The following is a 22,698-nucleotide window of genomic DNA, read 5'->3' as shown; positions in this document are numbered from 1 at the left end:
AGTTTTGGCAGTAGCTGCCCAGTTATGGGTTAGATCATGTCTGACATTTTCTGTTCTTATTCATTTCTTTCATATTTTTTCAAACAGGCTCACACCTGCTGAGCGTTCCATTCTGCAGACTATGTAGAGACCATTGAGCCCATTTATGAAAGCAGCTGTCCTTTAGGGAGAGGCCAGTGTGCAGGACAGGATGGCTAAAACTGTTTAAGACCAGCACCTTTGCATTTCCTCCACAGTAATGTGTGTACTTTTGTGACCTCTGGTTTTGTCTCTTGTGTTGCTCCAGCACACCTGTTTGTGGTTCTTTCTGCATTCAGTTTTGTAAAAACAGACTCTTTTGGCTTGAGATCAGTTAACTGACATGTCCGTGGAAGAATATCCTATTTCCTGAGATGCTCTTGAAGTATGCTTTGGGTCATTATCCATTTGCACTGTGAAGCACAGTGTGAGCAGTTTTGGCTGATAGACTGTAGTCCTGAACATGTCAGAATTCATCCAGTTGCTTCTATCAGCTGTCACAACAAACAGTAGTGGGCCCGCTCTACTGTGGGCTCTATGTTAGACAGATTATGTGGCATGAATCATGAGCCATTCTTTTTGATACAACATTTCATCTATCTAAAGATGTTATTCAGTTTTATTTCAGGTATTTTATATGTTTTCTCCCTAGTCTGACCTTCCTGGTCCTGAGTGTACTCAGTGATTTGCACCTTGTAAACTATGCATTTTTAATCTATTTCTAGAATGCAGAATCAAAATACAGTGGTCCCTCGCGATAACGCGGATCACCTTTTGTGGCCTTTGCATGCTTTTTCTTTCTTTTCTTTTTCTTTTTTTTACAGCACATTGTGTTCTGCGTTCTGATTGGCTGTAAACCATTGTCTTTTTTTTTTTTCTTTCTTTCCCCTGTCCCATTTGGCTCTTTTGCCATCAGAATTATTGTCTTAAGGCGAAGAAAGATGCCCAATGGATTTGCTTTACCAAATGGACCATCCCAGCCTTGCCGTAACGGTCTATTTGATTCACCTTTTATTGTTTATTTTATTTTATTTTCACTTGCTAAATACGGAACAGACTTGACTGGAGAAAAGAAAAGGGAGAAAGAAAGAGGGAAAGAAAAACAGTGTGGAAGAGGGATGGGGATAAAGGGCAAAAAACAAAAACCAACAAAATAAGCAGACAAAAAATACATATATCAATCACCTGGATCACCTGCTGAGAAAGAAAAAAGAGAAAACAAGCAGAAGAAGAAAAAAAAAGAGCAACATAATAAACAACATCACGATGATCTATGGGAATATAACAGTAAATACTAAATATTAAACATTATTGTGCAGCACATAAGATCGACAGCGCACAGTGTGCTTTGAGGTGTAGTTTGTGTGTGTGAGCACCCGTGTGTACACCTGTGAGCATAAGCGCGCTTCTATTTAAAAGGTTCCTTCATGTAATGATCTGCTAGAGGTGGGGAGCCACAGCCCCGTCCTCCAGGGCATGAAGCAGGTATGGAGGAGATCAAAACTCCAGACATCCAGAGGCCCTCAGAACACAAGAGACCAAGGAAGACCAACAAGGAAGGAAGGAAGAGCTGAGGAGAGCCCCAGATGAGGGGTCACTCAGCAGCCGCGGAGCAGAAGCCAGGGTGGGTTGCAGTGACGTGCCCGTGAGCTCCGCCGGCAGCCAGCTGTGCCAGAGTGACCGAGCCCCAGGCCAAGAGGCTGAGGGCAGCCCACCCCGAGCGAGCCCCAGGCTCCAGGCCCCGACAAGCAGCCACGAAGGAGTGTGTACCTGGACGCCCATCCCCAGACACAAAGAACCACCAACTCACCGATGTCTGAGAGCGTCTGCCACCGGCAGGGGAAGTGGTGGGGGGAGATAGGCCTCCATACCTTGGAGGGCCTGAGATGTCCCTAGAGATGTGGCGTCTGATACCCAACCTGACATATAGACACAGACATACAGGCACACACAGATACAAACATCCATTCCCACCCTCATGCTCTCATATGCAATTACTCAACACTCACCCATTGTGGAGACAGACATAAAGAGACACTGTACACACAATCACACTCCCCAAGCGTACTCTATACCCCAGGTCTAGGTACCCTTGCCCCTGGAGTGGGAAACTGCACCCAGACCCAGGTAGTGTTACCCTTTTCCCTGGGCCAACAGGGAAAAGGGCAACTCAGTCATGAAGTGGCAGGTCTGGAATGATACGCTTCTCCTGATGGACAAGTCTGGGTTTAGCAGTTGCCAGTATGTGTCTAACTGCAAGTGTAACTGCAAGTGTACACTCTACCCAAGTGTAAAGGTTGGTGGAGGGGGGTTTATGGTGTGGAGCTGTGCTTCAGGAGTTGGCCCCTCTGTTCCAGTGACAGGAACCCTTCATTCTTCAGCATTCCAAGACATTTTAGACAGTTTCATGCTCCCAGCTTTGTGGGAACAGTTTGTGGATAGCCCTTTTCTGTTCAGACATAACTGTGGACCAGTGCACAAACCAAGGTCCGTAAAGACATGGATGTCAACTTGACTGGCCCCTTGAACCAGATAGAACAGCTTTGGGCTGAATAAGAGCAGAACTGCAACCCAGGCCTTTTCCCCATATACATCTCCTTTTTAATCAGATTTTAGGAAATGTTTGAATTTCAAAGATAAACTGACATCCGTAAAACAGTCACATGCAATGAAATTGCATTTTATGAAATTAAGAGAGAGACCTTTTCCTGTTTGTTACAGCTGTAAAGTGGGCCTGAATGCATTCATTGAGCAGTGTGTATGTTCACTCAAGCTTCAACAACCTCCTGCTCTGTCCTGTTGATTTGCCATCAACCAGAATGAAGTTGGCTTGCAATCACATCCATTACACAAATGCAGCTTGTGGATTTGGCAACACCACTAGCACATGTAAATTCAAAGTGCACAGAAAAGGTGCAGAGTTTAGTAAGTATCTTAAGTATAAGATACTTATATTTAGTTGCCAGTCCAATTAGAAAGCAAGAGGATCTAAGTATAAACACTCTATCCTCACAGGACAGCCAAGGCCAATCTAGATCTAGGGTAACATATAGATGTGTGACAAATTATATAACAAATATCAACTCTAGACCCTTCAGCATGGGAATGTGGTAGTTAGTTTTGCTTTTTTCATTCATTTTCACTGCTTTTCAATATAAAACTCATCTGGCTATGGGACTGGTCTCTTCCAAAATTAACACCCTTTGAATATTGTGGACTGATGTGCACAGCATTGTCATCATCAGAACACCAAATGAGGGAATATCTATGGCAAGTGTGAGGTTCCACTCCTCCAGCAGGATCAGTGTCAGGGAGCACCGAGACTGTCAACACGTCACACGAGACAAACTGGGTTAGGAAGGGCCTGCTGCTGCTGAGATGCAGAAAACGGTGTCTGTGTTAGCAGTTAATGTTTTTTACATGCTGTGTGACTGTAGCTCAGCAGGTAGATCTGTTATCTACTAAGGTCGGTGGTGCAATCGTTAGCTACTCCAGTCTGCATGGGCAAGATACCGACCCTAAGTTACACTCTGATAAAGCCATCAGAGTGTAATTCAACTTTGTGTTATATGAATATAATAATAAAATAATACGGGAATAAGATTAGAATACATAAATGAGAATATACATACATATGTGCATAATACTGCAAGCTAACCTGTTTATCCAGCACAAAGCTACGGAGTGTTTTCATGACTGATTAACAAAGTTAGTCTACGTCAGTTTGCAGGAGACTTCACAATGTGAAAATGTATAATTTATATAGAACATTTAAACATTATAATTTAATACAATACTTGAGATGTAATCAAAACACCTTCTATAGAGATCGACTATGTGAATGAAAATGATAACATTACATGTAATTTTTAAATTTGAAGTTTATTAAGTACTACTACCTTTAATATGAGCTCTGTTCTTCCTCTCCTCTGGTCTTGGGCACATACTCGACAGGCAGACATATATTCACGGTCCCTCAGTCCTATTCACAGACCGGGGGATCATGGCATGTACGCATTTGGAGTCCTGTGCACATTCTGGTGTGTGAATTAGCACGTGATCTGAGAGTGAGAATAATATTTTAAGGGATTAGTGAATCCATACATTTAGAATCAATGTATAACAAGTTTTTAACTTAGTGTTAACTTGGCATCTGACAGTGATTATTGAGTTTATTTAGTTACTGTTCCATCAGCTCTGTATGTAGAAGCCACTGGCTAAACTGAAAGAATGAGCCCTAAAGGCTTTGATAGTGACAGTTGGGCTTTATTTGGTAGCACTTTACAACCATTTCACACTGTTAAGCATTAGTTAAGTATTAGTAAGGTTTTGTAACTCAGTAACCCTCCAACAGATATGCATAGTTATATATGCATACACACACATATACACATACAAACATACACATACATATACACTTACAGTGTGTAAATACGGGTAAGAACATCAGACCAAAGACCCCCAGTAATATTGTATTTTAATAATATATGTCATGTTTTAACATGTAACATAATATTACACAATATCACAGAAGCTCTTCATTTGCATGTCAGAATGTTTTAATCTAATCTAAGTTGTCAGGCAAATACTAGTAAAAACTTAAGGTTATGTATATAACCCCGGTTCTCTGAGTAGCATGAGTGAGTGTCTCACTATGGGGAACGCCTCCTGCGTGACCTCATCAGAAGCTCAAATACCATTACGCCAGCCCTTACAGGCTGGCTAGGTGACGCCATGTCAGGAGGGGCCAGTGCCTCCCTATATAATAGGCTGACATAGCGTCAGATGTCATTCAAAACAAGCCCACCTCTTCCTCGCTTCCATAGCAAGGAGGGCGGTCTGGTGAGACACTCACTCATGCTACTCAGAGAACCGGGGTTATATACATAACCTTAAGTTCTCTTTCATAGCATTCGTTTCGTGTCTCACTATGGGAGAAATACTGACTCCCGGATTGCCAGACATGCCTGTTAAGAAGACAACTGTCCCCAACAGCACTTCACAGGGGAGAGGCCCCCACCCGGGAAGAACCTGCACAGAGGACTGAACGCGCTAGGTTAGGTGCTGTCACATCTAACCTGTAAAACCTAGCAAATGTATGAGGTGAAGTCTAGCATGCAGCTGCACACACCTCCTGAATAGAAACTCCCCTAAAGAGAGCCCATGAGGTCGCCAGACCTCTAGTGGAATGTGCACGTAAGCCAGCAGGGGGCTGAAGGCCCCTGCTAGTATAGGCCAGGGCAATTGCTCCTACAATCCAATGGGAGAGGCGCTGTTTAGACACAGGCTTTTCCATATGTGGTTTAGCCCAGGACACGAACAGCTGGTCACTTTGTCTGACACTCTGGGTTCGGTCCATGTAAATGCGCAGAGCATGGACTGGACATAAGGTATGCAGCCGCTGTTGCTCCTCTGAGGAGAAAGGCGGTGGGCAAAAGGCCGGCAGTTCTATTGGTGAACATGTGCCGACAACCTTCGGGACAAAGGCAGGGTGAGCCGCATACTGACCCTCGTATTATCCGAGGAGAACTGAATGCATGACTGATGCACTGAGAGAGCGTGGATCTTTCCCACACGTTTAGCAGAAGCTAAAGCAATTAATAGAGCCGTCTTCAAGGACAGAAATTTTAACCCAACCTGTTCCAGGGGTTCAAATTGGCAACAGGAGAGCGCAGCCAACACTGTGGGAAGGTCCCACGATGGAGCCAACAGCCTAGACGTAGGCAATTTACGCCGTGCACCCTTCATGAAACGGCATATTAAGGGATGCTGGCCAACAGTCTTTCCCTCAAAACCAATATGGCAGGCTGAAATTGCTGCCAAATACACCTTGATGGTGGAGAAGGCTTTACCCCTATTAATCAGGGCCTGAAGAAGTGACAGAATCACAGCCACAGAGCACTGAAAAGGGATGGCCTGTGATTCTAAGCACCAGCTTTCAAACACACGCCACTTGTGCTCATATAGCGTCCTAGTAGACGATGCCCCAGAACACTGAATAGTGTCGATAACACTATGAGGGAGCCCCACCGTGTTCAGGTTAAACCACCCACGGGCCAAGCCCATAGAGCTAGCCTCTCTGGGTGGGGGTGGAATATTCCCCCCTGTGTCTGAGACAGGAGGTCTCTGCGTAGTGGTAACGGCCAAGCACAGCTGCTGAAAAATCACCGCCAGCCAGTGCTTCCCTGGCCAGTGCGGGGCTATCAGGATCATATAGTGACTTCTCCCCCTCACTCTGGCCAGAGTTGGAGAAATGAGGGCCACTGGGAAAAGCATAGAGGAGGGTTCTCGGCCACTCGTGAGCTAGGGCATCCACCCCGAGTGGAGCTCTCTGATCGTGCAGCGAGTAAAACAGGGGACACTGAGCATTCTCCCTGGATGCATAAACGTCCACGGTCGCCTGACCGAATCGCAGCCAGATCTGCTTCACCACCTCTGGGTGAAGCTTCCAGTCCCCATACAGTGGGTTGCCCCTGGAGAGAAGATCTGCTCCAAAGTTCAAGACCCCCGGCACGTGAGCTGCTCTCAGTGACAGCAGGTGGACACTGCTCCAGACTATCAGTCTGTGTGCCAGTGTGTGTAACTTGGGGGGACCCCAGACCCTGCTGTCTGTTGATGTAGGCCACAACAGTGGAATTGTCCAACCTCACTAAAACATGATGACCTCACAGCCAAGGGAGAAAGTGTTTTAGCGACAGGTGAACCACCAGCAGTTCTAGACAGTTTATGTGGGTGGAGCACGTGTGAGGGCCCCATTCCCCATTCACTGTCCTGCCCTCGTGGGTGGCCCCCCCTCACCCGGAGGGAGTCTGGGCTGAGCCCTATGAAAGTAATGCATTGAGTTGGCGTCAATGTGCTCTTTTTCCATGAGCGGGGCCACTGCTGCCTCGGTGCACGTCACACACCCTCGGGCTCAGTGAGAGACCAAAAGGCAGGGCTACACACTCTTATGCTATCCCCTGGAAAGCAAATCTTAGATACTTTCGGCGTGGGGGATATATGGGGATGTGGAAATAAGCATCCCTCAGGTCGATCGATGTGAACGAGACGCCTGCTTGTACAAACCGTAGCAGCGAGGCATGCATCAACATCCTGAACTTGTATGTCCTTCAATGCCGGTTCAGGGCACGGAGATCCAGAATGGCTCTCATCCCCCTCCTCCCTTTCTTTGGCACAAGGAAATACCTTGAATAAAATCCGCTGTGCATTTCCTTGGGAGGGACAACTCCTATAGCTCTTTTGTCTCTCAAGGTGGAAATTTCCTCCAAGAGAAAACTGACGCCCAGAGCATGAGAGTAAATGATTTCTTTGAAATGTGGTGGAGCGACATTGAATTGCAGCCTGTAGCCCTATTCCAGTGTCTTCAACACCCATGCTAACTGAGCACAGGTGGCCCAGCTCTTCATGCGAAGAGACAGAGGGCTCACTGGCCACTCCACCGAAGATGGCGTTTTGGCGCCCCCTTGTGGTCGCAGCGCGAACCATACGCCATTTCGGTGTCCCGTCACCTCTGTCACAGGCGAGCGAGGTGACGGGCTCATCTGCGTCATCACAGCCGTGGAAACGCGAGTCTCCACGGGCTGCGTTATGGCAGACGTTGCTCTTGTTTTTCAACTTTTTAAAATTTTTTTTTTAATGTGTTTTGCAACACTCGACAGCGCCCTCGGCAAACTGCCTGGATGCGCGTGTCGGGGCTTTTTAATACAGAATGCACGAAATAAGTGCTAGTGAAACAATACTGTGAACTTTGGCTCTCTTTCCCTCTGGCGGGTCCGGTGACAGGAACGCCGGCCCGAGTTAAGCACTCTGTGTTGAACTCGCTCTGGAACAGAGCTGGGAGGCGGCAGGGCGGCCCATGAAGGGGGGAAACTGGGTTCGCTCCCGCCTAGAGGAGAGGCTGTCAGGCCGGCCGCTTCTTCCTCCTCACGATCGCGGCAGCGGGGGGAGGAGGAGGGGCCGCTTGAGGTCTGGCCTGGGGAGATTGCTTCCGAGTCCATGGATTCTTAGGGGCCCCGGCAGCCTCGGGGGCTGCCTGCGTCTTAGGCACTTTGGGAATCCTGAAAGCGGGGACCGGGCGAGACGCTGCCTGCGCGAATGACTGGCGCGGCGCTGCTGGGGTGGCGTGCTGGGCCCTCCTCGGCAGGCAGAGTTTCAGAGCCTCATCATCTCTCTTTTTCTCCTCACATCTCTTCTGCATGGATGTAACAGCCGCACCGAAGAGACCTTGAGGGACGACAGGGGTGTCGAGGAGTTCCTCTTTCTCCTTGGTCGTCAGGTTGGTGAGCCCGAGCCAGCGTGCTCGCTCCTGAAGAACCATGAGGCCCATGGCTCTCCCAGTAGCCTGTATGGCTACCTTGTGGAGGCGGAGGACGTGGTCAGTTATAACGCAGATTTCTTCCCACACTGTGGTATCTGTGTTAGCTGTCATGTCCTCTTCTAGCTCAGCTTGGTAAGCCATTAGCATAGAGGAGGCGTTGTGGGCTCTTACTGACAGAGCCGCTGCCTTGTAGCACTTATCTGTAAGGCTAGACTGGAAGCGGTCTGCTTTGGAGGGGAGAGACGGGGCCGATGAGGACAGAGACGTCTTCGGGTGAAGATGGCTCGCTACCAACGGCTCCACTTGTGGCATCTGGCGGAGGCCGACAGACTCCATCCCCTCACAATCCAACAGGGAGCTCCCCGCGATGGGGTGTTTCTCGCTGTAAGGTTTTGCTTTCCACGTCACCGCTATCTCATCGAGTAGCTCGGGAAAAACAGGCAACACATGCTTCCCCGTCTTTTTCGCCTTCGGCAATTTCTTACCGTCAAAACGAGACTTTACAACCTCTATTTGTATGGCGGGCCACGGGATGTTGAGCCTAGCGGCTGCGCGCTTGCACATGTCCTGCATGTCGAGATCCAGGGGAGACGGCGGTGTCGGTTTTTCAACCTCGCCGGTAGCCGAGGGCTTTGCAGCCCAGCTGATGCTAGCCAAGGAGGTGGAATCTTCCTCCTCGCCGTCGTCAGACAGCAGGAGGTCCGAGTCCGCCGACTCATCTCCGTCCTCGTTAGCATCTCCTCCCCAGGTGACTCCAGCATCGGGGAAAAACACACGATCTCCGTGTGCTTCCAGCGACGGGAAAGCGGTCGCGATGGGCCGAGGGTCTGCCTCTGCCCAGCTCGGCCCTGGCGTTGCGGCCAAATCATCGGCCATCTCAATTTCTCCTTGCGCCGCAGCAGCCTCACACAGCAAAGGGTCGCCACCCGACAGGTTAGCCTGGCGAGCTAACCTGCGGCGGAGTAGTTTGCGTGGGAAAGCCGCGCAGTGGATACAGTCTTGTGCGGGTGTCAAGGCAGCCTGAGCGTGAGATAAACCCAGGCATGCCGCACACACGGGGTGTGTATCCCAGGCAGAAATCTTCTTGCCGCAAGGACAAAGTTTTGCAACTTCGTTGGCCGTCGTAGCCATGGTTAGCTAGAGGGCCGCGCACGTTAGCGAGACTGACACTGAGTGCAGAGAATATTGCTATTCCTCGCTAACGTGGGGTGAAAAGTGTTGCTACTTTTCTACAGGTATTGCTACCTAATGTGTAAAACCGCTAGCGTCGAAGGGTATCGCTACCTGATGGTGAAGCTAGGGTACCTTTATTAGCAAAGTGTTGCTACTTCGCTTTCGGGAAATATTGCTACTTCCCTGGGTGAAAGTATTGCTACTTGGCACCAGCACTAGCTACAGAACAGTATTGCTACTGCTTGTATGCTAGCGGACAACTGAAAAGCTGGGAACAAAGCGCCCGGCGACCGAGTTGTTCACTCGAATCTGTGGACAGTTTAGCTTTAGCACCCAATAGCACAGTTGTCTACAGGCTTCTGTGAGAAGCGAGAAGAGGTTTTTGAATGACATCTGACGCTATGTCAGCCTATTATATAGGGAGGCACTGGCCCCTCCTGACATGGGCGTCACCTAGCCAGCCTGTAAGGGCTGGCGTAATGGTATTTGAGCTTCTGATGAGGTCACGCAGGAGGCGTTCCCCATAGTGAGACACGAAACGAATGCTATGAAAGAGAACCACAGCGTAGGTTCTGTCTGCTCACACGCTGGTCGGCTGTGGTTTCTTTTAAAACTGCAGGAGCACATCTGCAGATTTCAGTGTCATCACATTATACATCACTGTGTTTGGGGCTTTAACTGTGAAACACATGCATATTCTGCACACTGAACCCTCCCCTGCAATAAAAAGTAATAATGATGCTAAAGTGCACAAGGGCATTACAAACCATGCAAAGTGACGCTGGTCTTAATATGTCGTGTGCTCCTGCAGCTGTTGATGTAATATCCTGTTCCTGTTATTTATAGCTGCCAAGAGGGAGTTCAGTACTCTGTTTCACACTCTCTCTATCACACACACACACACACACACACACACACACACACACACACACACACACACACACACACACACACACAGACACACACACACACACTTATTCTCAGAGAACAACAAACTTCAGCTACAAGCTTTCTCTTTTAAAGGTACGTCTAATCTGAACAATGTCACATTTCTCAGGCAGACTTTCATCTTGCATTGACATCTCAGTAAACTGTCATTACCTGCTTCCACCCTTATATCTTGAGCTTTCTAGAGAAATCCTCATACCAGTTGTCAGGATTTCTGTCTGCAGTGTTATCATTATTAAAAAGTGAAAAAACATCTTATCCTTATCAACATCTCTACAAGATCATCAGACAGCAAACGGTTTCAAACCAGGTGATCTGACACTGTGAAAACTGAAGGTTTAGACTGTCAGAAGAATGAGACGACCTCATTAGAAACTTTCATGTTAAATTCAATTCAGTTTGATTTATACAGCGCCAAACACAACAACAGTCGCCTCAAGGTGCAAATGAACTATTGTTAAAAATGACTTTTCCACTGGGATATGAATAATTATAACTCATCCTTCTGGGTCTGAAATTGTATGATTATCCCTATATCTCCTAACACTTACCGAGGTTTCCTCCTGGAAAAAAAGTGGAATTACACATCTTTGTCACGTCATCCAAAGTAAACAGTACTCATTGTGGTTGTTCATGGTGGGTCAGTGGTCGTGGATATTGCCATTATTGTTGGCATTATTGTGGTTATTGGTGATGATGCTGATGTTGCTTTGACTGTTGTCCTCGTTTTTATAGTTCTCTCATGGATTGCATTGATCATGACTGAATGGAACACCCTCACACTCACACTTGTATTGTTTTTCCTACCGGCTCTGTCTCCTGTGCACATTTCCTAATAAATGTGCAGACATGAAAGTTTCTTTTTTTTAAAGAAACTTTCAAGTAGATATAGAATAAATTTATTAGGGTTCGAGCACTAAAACTCCCAGAGCCATTTTGTATCTACTCTGTTTATTTTTTCGTCACATGAATTTCCTTTTGTGTGTGTGTGTGACTGCGTAATGTGTAATGTTTGTGACAGCGTTTCAGTAATGTGTGTGAGAGCGTTTCTGTATTGTGCGTGAGAGCGTTTAAGCAGTGTGTGTGACAGCGTTTCAGTATTGTGTATGAGAGCGTTTCAATTGTGTGTGTGAGACCGTTTCAGTATTGTGTGTGTGAGAGCGTTTCAGTAATGTGTGTAAAAGCGTTTCAGTAATGTGTGTGAGAGCGTTTCCGTAATGTATGTGTGAGAGTGTTTCAGAAATATGTGTGAGAGCGTTTCAGTAATGTGTGTAACTGCATTTCAGTAATTTGTGTTAGAGCGTTTCAGTAATGTGTGTGAGAGCATTTCAGTAATGTGTGTGAGACCGTTTCAGTAGTGTGTGTGAGAGCGTTTCACGTTTAAAATCACTGTCCATTTTAAAACCCAGGTCGGTAACAACAGGTTTAAAATAGACTTCCAAATCTACAGAGGAGAAGTCAGAGGGACCACTGGGTCCAAACACCAACACCTCTGTTTTATTTTTATTACAATGTAAAATGTTTAGAGCCAACCAGGCTTTAATGTCATGTAGACATGTCAAGATAGGGTTTATGGAGATGTCATCCTTCTGCTTTAGTGGCAAAAAAATTTGGCAGTCATTGGCATAACAATGAAAAGAGATCCCATGTCTTCTAAGGATGGAACCCAGAGGCAATAAATACAGTAAAAACAGCAGTGGCCCTAAAACTGAGCCCTGTGGGACGCCGCATGACAGAGAAACAGAAGATGATTCGGAACCGAGAAGGCTGACAGAGACAGTTCTCTTGGCCAAATAAGACCTAAGCCAATTAAGTGCAGTGCCACCAATACCCACAGGATCATTTAATCGAGAAATTAGAATATTGTGGTCTACTGTGTCAAAGGCAGCAGCTAGGTCAAGCAAGACCAGAACAACATGGTTACCAGAATCACATGCCAGAAGGATGTCATTAAAAACCCTTAATAATCCTGATTCTGTGCTATAAAGGGTTTAAAAACCTGACTGAAAAACCTCAAGGATGCCATTATCATCTAGAAAATCTTTCAGTTGACTAAAAACAATTTTCTCTAAAACCTTGGAAAGTAAAGGCAGCTTATAATTGGCTAAAACTGTGTGATCAAGGCCAGGTTTATTAAGCAATGGCTGCACTACTGCATGTTTGAAATTTGCAGGAACCACACTAGAAGACACACTGCTGTTAATAATGTCAAGGACATACTGTCCTATACTAGGAAAAATTTCTTTAAAGAATTCTGGAGGGAAAGGATCCTGTGGGGAACCTGCGGGCCTTATACGGCAAACCACATCCTCTAAAGTGGAGAGTGTCACAAAATCAAACTGAGTAAAAACGGCAGTGCAAGGGACAGAGACAGAGGGGTCAGAGTCAGGAGCTGACACCTGCAGTTAATCCTTTTCCCACCTCCATTCTGCTCGATGATATTCCCTCTTAACAGCACCAGTGCTCTCATTAAACCAAGGCTCGGGTTTAGCCTTGGGCTGCCTGGTTTTTAAAGGAGCTACATAGACTATGATTGTTTGACAGCAAGTATAAAACCAGGAATTAGGCTCTTCTGTGTCAGAGGAGACGAAGTCAGAAGGGCCACCGAGCTGATTAAAAGCAACAGAAAATTGTGCGGCAGTGGAGGGATTAATAACCCGACAGCGCCGAGCAGAATTGTCAGATTTAACTGCAGTATGTTTAAAAACAACGTTGAATAACACAGGCATATGATCTGAAAGTGCACACTCACAAATCTCCAGGTTAGTGACAGGCAGATCATATGACAGGACAACCCATATGGAAAAGATATATATAAATCTTATAAAGTTTGTATGTGTCTTGTGTGAAACTTGTATGAAAAGCATACAAGAGTGAAAACAGATATAAGAGCCCTTGGAAATGTATATAAATGAAACTTGTATGTTTTGGATACTTACTAAAACAATATATGAAAGTGTCCACTTTCATGAGTAAATCATATAAGCCTTATATGATTCACTAGATGAAGTAAGCCAAATCTTATGCAAGTCTTTTAAGTTTTTCTATTTTTTTTTGATATGGGAAGATCCAGAGTGTGTCCGTGCTCATGTATTGTGTGTGAGAGCGTTTCAATAATAATGTCCCTTACAGTACATCATAGACAGGCACCAAGCAAATGGTGGACACCAGAGGTGAGGGGAGCCATTAGAGCAGGGCGATATGACTAAAAATATTTATCACGATATACATTTGAAAATTTGCGATAACGATATAACTGATGATATAATTGACACTAGACAAAATACTTTACAACATCACAATTTTATTAGTGCAAACAAAAAAACATCTATGTATTTTCACTTAAACAAACAGCTGTATTTTATGTGCATTAAAGTTATATAAAATTTAACAGTGCAAATGCAAATTCCTTGCTGACAGTTTACCCAAAAGGCATTTCCAGTGGAAATTGGCCGATATAGCCTCAGCATAACCATGTATAATATCCACAAAACTTAAAAAGAGGTTATACGCACACACAATGGTAATATTATGTTGAAGCACAGTACGTATCACTCCGCGAGGCTCCTGCCTACGGTAGCTGTAATGCTCCGACAATCCATCTAGCGGTGCGGGTTCGTAGCTTAGCAAAGTCGTACTAAAACATTTGACAGATTTTCGAGCGCTGTGTACATAAAATCGTTTCGAGGTCAGTAAACACAACCAGAGTTCATACATAAGACACACGGGATTATAAGGGGCACTGTCGACTTTCAGAAAAATCAAAGGATTGATTTTAAGTGTGCCGTATTTTCCAAAAAACACGGTAATAACGACAGCCCGCTAGCATGCTCTACCAAAAATAGTGCTTTGTTGTGTATCTGACGGACGAAAGCCAAACCAGTTCCACACTGAAGTTGCAGCAATTTTACAAGCCAATTCTGGTTCATCAGAATCAGAATACTTTATTCATCCCGAGGGAAATTAGGGTTACAGCGAGCAGCACGCTAATGGTGCATGCGCACTTACAAAGGAACCTTCTGACCAACTTTACACAAACATCACATTGGGCAGACATGTCAGAAAGGTAGGCTGATAGGAAAAAACAACGAAAATACACTACATGAGGTAAGAGGAGGAGAAAAAAAACTCCACTCAGACTGAGCTCCTAGTGGGAGAACAGTTTGATTACAGAAAAAACACCTCAGCACAAAAGCACATGACTATCAATACACCATAGAAACACAAGACAAGCAACAGGGGCGGGTAAAGGGTGAGAGAGAGCCGGTGTAGACAGCGCATCCGGTCCTGCAGCATCTGTGCTGGTCCAGTTGACTGCTATCTTCCCCGGTAGGGCACAAGCATCGAAGGCGTTGGAAAGGGAGGGGGGATGAGTGAGTGCTTATCAGTGTAAGTGTATGTGTGTGCGTGTCCATAGTTTAGCTGAGACAGTGTCCTTCGGCCTATCAGGCTAAGTAAACAGTCCTCCAGCCAATCCAGGTGTCCTTGCATGGGATGGGAAGAATAGCCGTAACACAGTCATTATCAGGGAGTGATTGTTCGGCTCCAGCCTTGGGCCTGCAGCTGGCGCCGTGATGGGGATCCGCAATGTTTATGTTGGTTTTGTTCATTTCCATGCGAGCAGCCCAGGAGAATTTTTCAGGCTGCTCTTTAACACTCCGACACTGGCCTCTCGATCTCCCGTTGGAGAGCCGCGAGCCTCCCCATGATGGTATCAAACTTCTGTTCCATGGTGTTATCGTTCTTTTGATTCCGAGACCTCACAACTGCAGTGATCCGTTCCGCGATGTTTTCCAACTGTCGCTCAAGGGTCTCATTTTGAGCAGGCCTCTCTCTGATGTTTCCCCTCATACGCTCAATGGTGTTGTTTTGAGCCTTCACAGCAGCTGCAAGCGTCTCCAAGGTGTTGACCATATTACGTTCGTTGTGAGAGGTTGCGCCTCGTTCCATTTCAATTCCAGCGGGCAGCCTTGGGGGGGGGGTTTGAACAGCCGGTTCCGCTCTCTTATTTCTCCGATAAACCAGGGCTAAGCCAACTCCGATCAGCATGAACCCTGTTATCATGGTTCCGAATAGGTAGATATCTTCAGCGTCCTCGATCAACAGTCCCGCCAGGCACATGATCCTCCAGTTCTGCCACCCGTCCATTGTGTATCCGGCAGGGAAAGTCCCTCCAGGGCACTCAGGCTCTCCCGAGCCCAGATTCTCGTTGAGAAAAGGGTGTCAATAGCATTCAGAGACCAGTTGATCATCCGTTTCATTCAACGATCCACGTTCGCCCTTCACATTCTCCGTTGCCGTCATGCTTTTTCCGCCATGTGCGTATGAAAACAAAGGCACTGCGCATGCGCGTTTTACCCATATTCTATCGCGATATTTCATTTTCCTATCATTGCCCAACATTATACCGATATTACTGTGAACGGTAGGATATTCTGGGAAGATGGCGGAGTGAGCGGTTCAACTTGAGTGGGCTCCGAGGCTTTTCCTGAAAAGAACCTCCTTTATGTCTTGACCGCAATCAAGTAAACCGGAATTAGAAGCAGACTAGTTATACTTCATCTCTAAAACTCAAAAACGTCCTCCCTGTGTTTCTCTCCGTCATTCTCGGCCACCTTCTCCGAAGCGGCGAAATGGCTAACATTAACAAAGATCATGGCTACCACCTAGCGGCTCTTCGACAGGCGTGCGACGAAGAAGATATTGAATGGATGGATCAGCAGCACGACTTATCACAAGACAGACCGCAAGCTGATCGACACCACACACCGGTTAAAAGTCCTGTTAAGATCTCCCAATTCTTTGAATCTTTGGGCTGAAGGAAGGACAATACTCGGTGTATAAATGCTCAATCAACAATCATTTATTTCCATACAATGAGCATAAACCATCCGGATGGGGAGACATGCATGCAGAGGGTCACAGCAAATCTCAAAATGGTGACTGGTTACTCAGCTTCTTATAGCCTCTAGTGGCCCCCACCTAGTCGTAAGAGCCTAAACATTCACATTCTTTCTCTGTTATGGCGCCTAAGTTATGACCTCGGCTCCCTGTCTTTCTGCTCTCTGTAAAGGTGGGGGTATGGAATGTGGTCTGTTTCTTCTATTATCGGCACAAGGTCCTCTACACACAACATTCTCTTCATGATTTAGCAGTCTGAAATGTCAAGAAACAGTGTAACACATTCACAGTAGATCAAGGGTACAGGGTAATGTACACCTGTCTAACAAATCCAAAAATGGTCACATTCTTTTAACCCAAAAATATAATGGAAACTAAGCTACATACACAGCACACAATCTAGACGAAAGGATATTATATGACCTACAGCAGTTACCATAATTCAACTATTTTAACTACAAATATAAGATAACATATGATAACAGAATAATCTCACAGTCCAAATCCTAAGAAAATGAAGGCTAACGAATCACAGACGCAAAACGAAGTTTCAAACACAGTTCTCCTCAACGCTATCCAAAAACTGGTATGTAAATTCGACACCCAAAGTGAACATTTAAAGAATTATGAATTCCAGCTGCAAGAAAACACAGACGCTGTAAGAAAAGTAAAGGAGTCTGTGGATGCTAATACGGAAGCTATTAAATCTGTGGTGGAAGATGTGAAACGTATTAAAACGCAGATGGCGACGCTGAAAAAAGAGAACGAGGCTCTTCGGGAAATGTGTCTGGAGCATGCTAGATACAAACGGAGATGGTCTTTGCTGCTAACTGGCGTTCCTGAAAAGGAGGGGGAAAGCATGAGAGAAGAAATAATCAGAATTCTGACCAAGATCATTTCTGCGAACGCCGAGCAGCTATACAACACAGTGGATACAGTGCACCGGCTGGGTCAGAAGGGACGAGTTGGTGACAAACCCAGGCTGATTGTCATACAGTTTGCCATGAGAACTGTTCGAGACCTAGTGTGGAAGATGTCCAAGGAGGCGCAGTTCTGCAAGGAGAAGAAGATTCGGTTTAGAGAGGACTTTTGTAAGGAAGACAGACAAAGCCCGCAAACGTCTGTGGCCGAGGGTGGAGGAGGCAAGGAGCAGAGGGCTCAAAGCTTTCCTGAAGGACGGATATGCTGTCATCGATGGTCGTCAAATCAAAGAATGAAAGAACTTTATAACGACCTAGATAAGAAGGTATAACTGTTCAACTAAATTTAAGCCGGTAACTTGCTCAATGGTCCTTAACTTTCACTGGGTTTATTAGTTAATAGGAGGTAAAACGTTCCATTGCCCTACTCTAGTTATTACAGCACTTTCAAGCTATATTCAATGGTTCTTTCAATATTTTCTTTAAATGTTCGAGGTTTAAGAAGTAACATAAAGCGTAAAGCGATTTTTCTTTTTTGTAAGGAACAGCCTAACACAAATTGTTTTTTATTTCAAGAGACACACAGTAGTAAAGATGATCATATATTTTGGAGAAAGCAGTGGGGAAGCGGTGATATTTATTTATCTCATGGTACCTCTCATTCAGCAGGAGTGGCTATTTTTCTACATCGTTTTAATGGAAGAGTTATTGATCATAAAGGTGATGAGGAAGGTCATTGGTTAATGGTTAACATAGAGTTGGATGATACTAAGTACATTTTAGTAAATGTTTATGGGTTCAACAATAGAGCTAAAAACCGGAAATTAATTTCTGATTTGAAAAAAATGATAGAAAAATGGAAGATCATTTATTCAATTGAAAAAGTCGTTGTTGCAGGTGACTTTAATATGGTACCAGATGAAAAACTGGATAGATTTCCAACTAAATATAACTCTTCTCATTTTAACCAAATAATAATGGATTTCTCCTGCACCCTCAACCTAATCGATATCTGGCGTAACTTAAACCCAGAAAAACTGCATTACACCTGGAGTAATTCTGAGCGCTCTCAATGCTCAAGACTGGATTATTGCTTAATAACTGGTAGTCTCTTCCCCCTATCATCCAACTGTAAGATTCTTCACTCCCCTGTTACTGACCATTGTGCCATAACACTTTCAATCTCCCCGGATAATAGATTATCAGAACCGAAGAATTCTCACTCGAAGTTTAACAGTAACCTCTTAAGAAGCTCATCTTTTTGTATAAAAATTAAATTCTTAATAGGAGAGGTAAAAGCAATGGAGGATTTTTCTTCTACTAGTAAATGGGAATGGTTGAAGTTTAATGTCAGAAAAATTGCCAGTGAAGAAGGAAAATTAATGGCTAATAAAAGGAGACAGAAACAGGCTGAAATCACCGCAAAAATAAGTTCATTGTGCAATTTATCACATCTGACAGAGGAAAACTCTATAGAACTAAACCAGTTGCAGTACAAACTAGATGAACTTTATACAGACAAAGCAAAAGGTGCCTTCATTCGTTCAAGGGCTAAATAGATTGAGGAGGGGGAAAATAATTCTTCTTATTTCTTTAACCTGGAGAAAACTAGACAAACAAAAAAAAACTATAATGAAGTTACAAATTAATAATACCCTGACTGAAGACCAACAGACTCTAAACAACTATATTACCGAGTTCTTTTCAGCCCTCTACACTACAAATTATTCCAGTTCGGAGACTTATTCTTTTTTTAGCTCTATCCATGGAAAAATTCCTCAAATTGACACACACTTTAAAAATCTCAATGAGTCTGAAATCACTTTAACTGAATTGGATACTGCTGTTTCCCAAATGGCGAGTGGTAAATCACCAGGTCCCGACGGAATCACGATTGAATTTTACAGATATTTCTGGAGTGACATTAAAGATCTATTACTAGAGGTGTTTAATGAATGTGTAAATAATCAGATGCTATCTCCAACTGAAACGAGGAATAATTTCTTTACTTCCTAAACCAAACAAGGACTCTATCCTTTTAGATAACTGGAGACCTATCACACTTCTTTGCTGTGATTACAAATTGTTAGCTCATGTCTATGCCAACAGATTAAAAACAGGAATAACTCAAATAATAGATGAGACACAGTCAGCCTTTATAAAAGGACGTCATATCCATCATCATACCCGTTTAGTATTAGATATGTTGGATTACAATTGTTTAATTCCTCATGATAGCCTTATTTTATTTCTTGATTTCTTTAAAGCTTTTGATTCTTTGGAGCATAATTTTTTATTTAAAGCTCTGGAGGCTGTGGGTTTTGGTCCCAGATTTGTTAGTGTAGTGAAAATGTTGTACAGAGATATGACAAGTAGTATTGCACTCAATCAAGGGTTTTCTAATAGTTTTAAAATTAATCGTGGCATTCGGCAGGGATGCCCTATTAGCCTGTTATTGTTTATTGTTGCAGCAGAAATGCTTGCCATTTATATCAAACTCTCTTCAGATCTGGAAGGCATAAACATTCTTGATAAAGAAGTTAAAATTAGTCAATTTGCTGATGACACTGCCTTATTTCTGAGGAATGTAAATATGGTCTCTACTGCAATTAATAAAATTCTTTCATTCTCAAAAGCATCCGGCTTAACACTAAACCTTAAAAAATGTGAAATCTTAGCTGTACACAGCTGTAATCACAGTACTATTAACAATATTCCAGTAAAGAGGAGGTAAAATACCTTGGTTTAATAATCAGTAAAAATACTAATGATCGAGAGAATAATAACATAACTCCTAGATTAAATGTAGTTAAAAAAATATTTAATCATTGGTTAACACGTGATTTATCCATATTAGGTCGTATCTTACTGTCTAAAGCAAGACTCATATACCCCTGTTATTCAATTTTTACATCTCCTAAAATGGTTAAGCTGTCCAATTCTATTATATTCAGCTTTATCTGGAAGAATAAAACACATTATATACGCAAATCACAATTAGTTAAAGACTATGAAAATGGGGGCTTGAAAGCTTTAGACTTTGAATCCATTATTGCTGCATTCAGGCTCAGATGGATAAAAGACTGCATTTCCTATCCTCAATCTATGTGGTACCATATTCCAAACAAACTCTTTAATAAGGTCGGGGGGTTAGATTTTCTGCTCAGATGTGATTATGAAATATCTAAGATTCCTCTTAAGTTGTCTAGTTTCTATAAGCAAACTTTGAATTTTGGGAAACTAATTTTCACCCACAATTTTTCACCTCACAATTCTGTGTTGTGGAATAATAGGGTTATAGTCATCAATAAGAAGTCCTTATTTAAATCAGACTGGTATGATAGCGGTGTATGTTTTGTTGTTGATCTGCTTGATAAAAATGGAAACTTGCTATCTTATGAAGAATTTATTGATAAGTATAAAATAGACATTTCAATTAATAATTATAATAAGATTTGTAAAGCACTACCCACACCGTTGTTAAATCTTATCGTAAATACTTTAAAGTATTCACTAATAAGAACATGCTTACCTTCACTGACGATAGGTAATACCTCAATAAAGGACAAACAATTTAATAATAAGTTAATCTCTAATACCTTTAAGCAAATGGTATTCTGCAACTACAATGTCAATGTCAGACATGACCTTGATAGCATGTTGAAAGAAAAGTCATTTTCTTTTTACCTAAAATACCCACTTGAGCCCAAAATGAAAGAAACACACTTCAGAATCATATCCGGCATTTATCCAGTTGGAGAATTCCTGTATAAAAGGTTTAATTTTGAGGCCGACTCTTGTTCTTTCTGTTCTTCCGATCCAGAAACACTAGAGCATCTATTTTTTACTTGTCAGTATGTTAATGCTTTTTGGTTTGAAATACACTGTTGGGTTTCACTCAGAATTTCCAATATACCTTCCTTCACATCTAAGGATATTCTTTACTTTATGGACAATCTGGATTCTGAAATCTCAGATGTTGTCAATTTTGTAATAGTACTATGTAAGTTTTTTATTCATTTATGTAAGTGGAAGAATGCCTCTCCTATGTTTACTGTCTCCTTGAATTACTTTTGTCAATATTTTAAGTGACTTAAGCTTATTTCAAATATGAACAAAAAAAACTGCTGTACTATACTGTAAAATCACAAAATACTTGCTATTCTAATTTTCCTTCCTATGTCAAAAGGTCTATGTTCCTTATTACTCGACCCTAGAAACCTTTATTTTCTCCCTGTAAAGTTATGATGACTTGCTGCACCATCTTTATAATGTAAATTGTTACAATTCTGGTCTGTTTCCTTGACTTGTTTTGTATATGAAAATTTCTTTCAATAAAAAAAAAAAAAAAAAAAGTGAACGGTAGGGTATGGCCCAGCCCTTGGAGCCATCAAGCTGAAGAAGGTTTCCTCTACAGCTTGGTTATCCTATGGATGGGCACCAGCAGGCCAAGCAACAAGTACATGAAACAGCAGCTGATGCAAAATCTTGGATGGTATTTTTTTCAGTTTTTCTGTCCCATAGTACAGGTTTAGTGCTGCTGGAGGTTTTTAGCACCACAGTCAGTGAACTCCACACCTAGTGCACAGGCTCACACACAGCAAACATATTTCTGTGAGGTGATAGTATTTAAATGACAAACTACTGATTTTCCACTCCCCCACTCTGCCCACAGGGAGCTTTCCCACTGCTTGTCATCAATCATCAGACTCAGAGGGCCACTAATGTGTCCGCTGCAATAGACAAGAGTCTGCACCCTCTCAGAGTCTCTAAAATCAGATTCTAGCACGATTAAACAACACAGTCGAAGGAGACGTTTCACCTGGTAAAATTAGTCACCTGGGTTTTGTCCTACTTTTCTCTGGACTACCTATAAAACATCAACATTACATCTAGTTGACTTATTTTTTAAGGTCTAATACCAGCACAAAGTGGTGTTTTTAGAGAGAAACACTTTAGAAAACTAAACTGAAAGCTGGAAATGTACTTTTCACTATTCATCAGAGACTTTCTGCATCTGACAGATTAGAAAATATATCCACAACTCAGAATTCCAAAGAGGAATACCATCCTTTACACTAATAATTCCATTAAAGTGATGTCAGTGTGTCAAGGTGTGATATATGAAATCAAACATCCCTTTAGTAAAATGAAAGGATTAGACTAATAAACGTTTGTAAAACTGGGACAAGAGTGTGTATTTTGTATTTTTTTTAAATAGGAAATACTCTAAACACATGCTTTAACATTTAATATTCACATTGTACACAAATGTTGTGTTATAGAGTTTATATTTCCGATATTCTAAAGTGTGCCTCAATGCGACATGCGCATACACGTGCAGGACCCGGCTGCAAAATGACATCCGGCATAATGTTGTTCTGCGATTTGACCATCTGTGGATATGAATACGACAAATTA

General features: G+C 43.4%; 1 protein-coding gene and 1 pseudogene across 1 annotated transcript in view; one reads left to right on the top strand and one right to left on the bottom strand.

The window, feature by feature from the left end:
• The window catches only part of plch2a (phospholipase C, eta 2a), a 98,005-nt gene that overhangs the window by 1,698 nt on the left and 73,609 nt on the right, over positions 1–22,698 (top strand).
• LOC146684905 (uncharacterized) lies at positions 5,129–7,568 on the bottom strand (annotated as a pseudogene).

This window comes from Copadichromis virginalis, linkage group LG20, assembly GCF_057382275.1.
Source record: "Copadichromis virginalis isolate Kocher_CV1m ecotype Utaka linkage group LG20, C_Virginalis_male_GT1.1, whole genome shotgun sequence".
In the NCBI taxonomy this organism is placed as follows: domain Eukaryota; kingdom Metazoa; phylum Chordata; class Actinopteri; order Cichliformes; family Cichlidae; genus Copadichromis; species Copadichromis virginalis.
The sequence above is the reverse complement of the archived record's forward strand: the minus strand, read 5'-3'. Positions and strand labels throughout refer to the sequence as shown.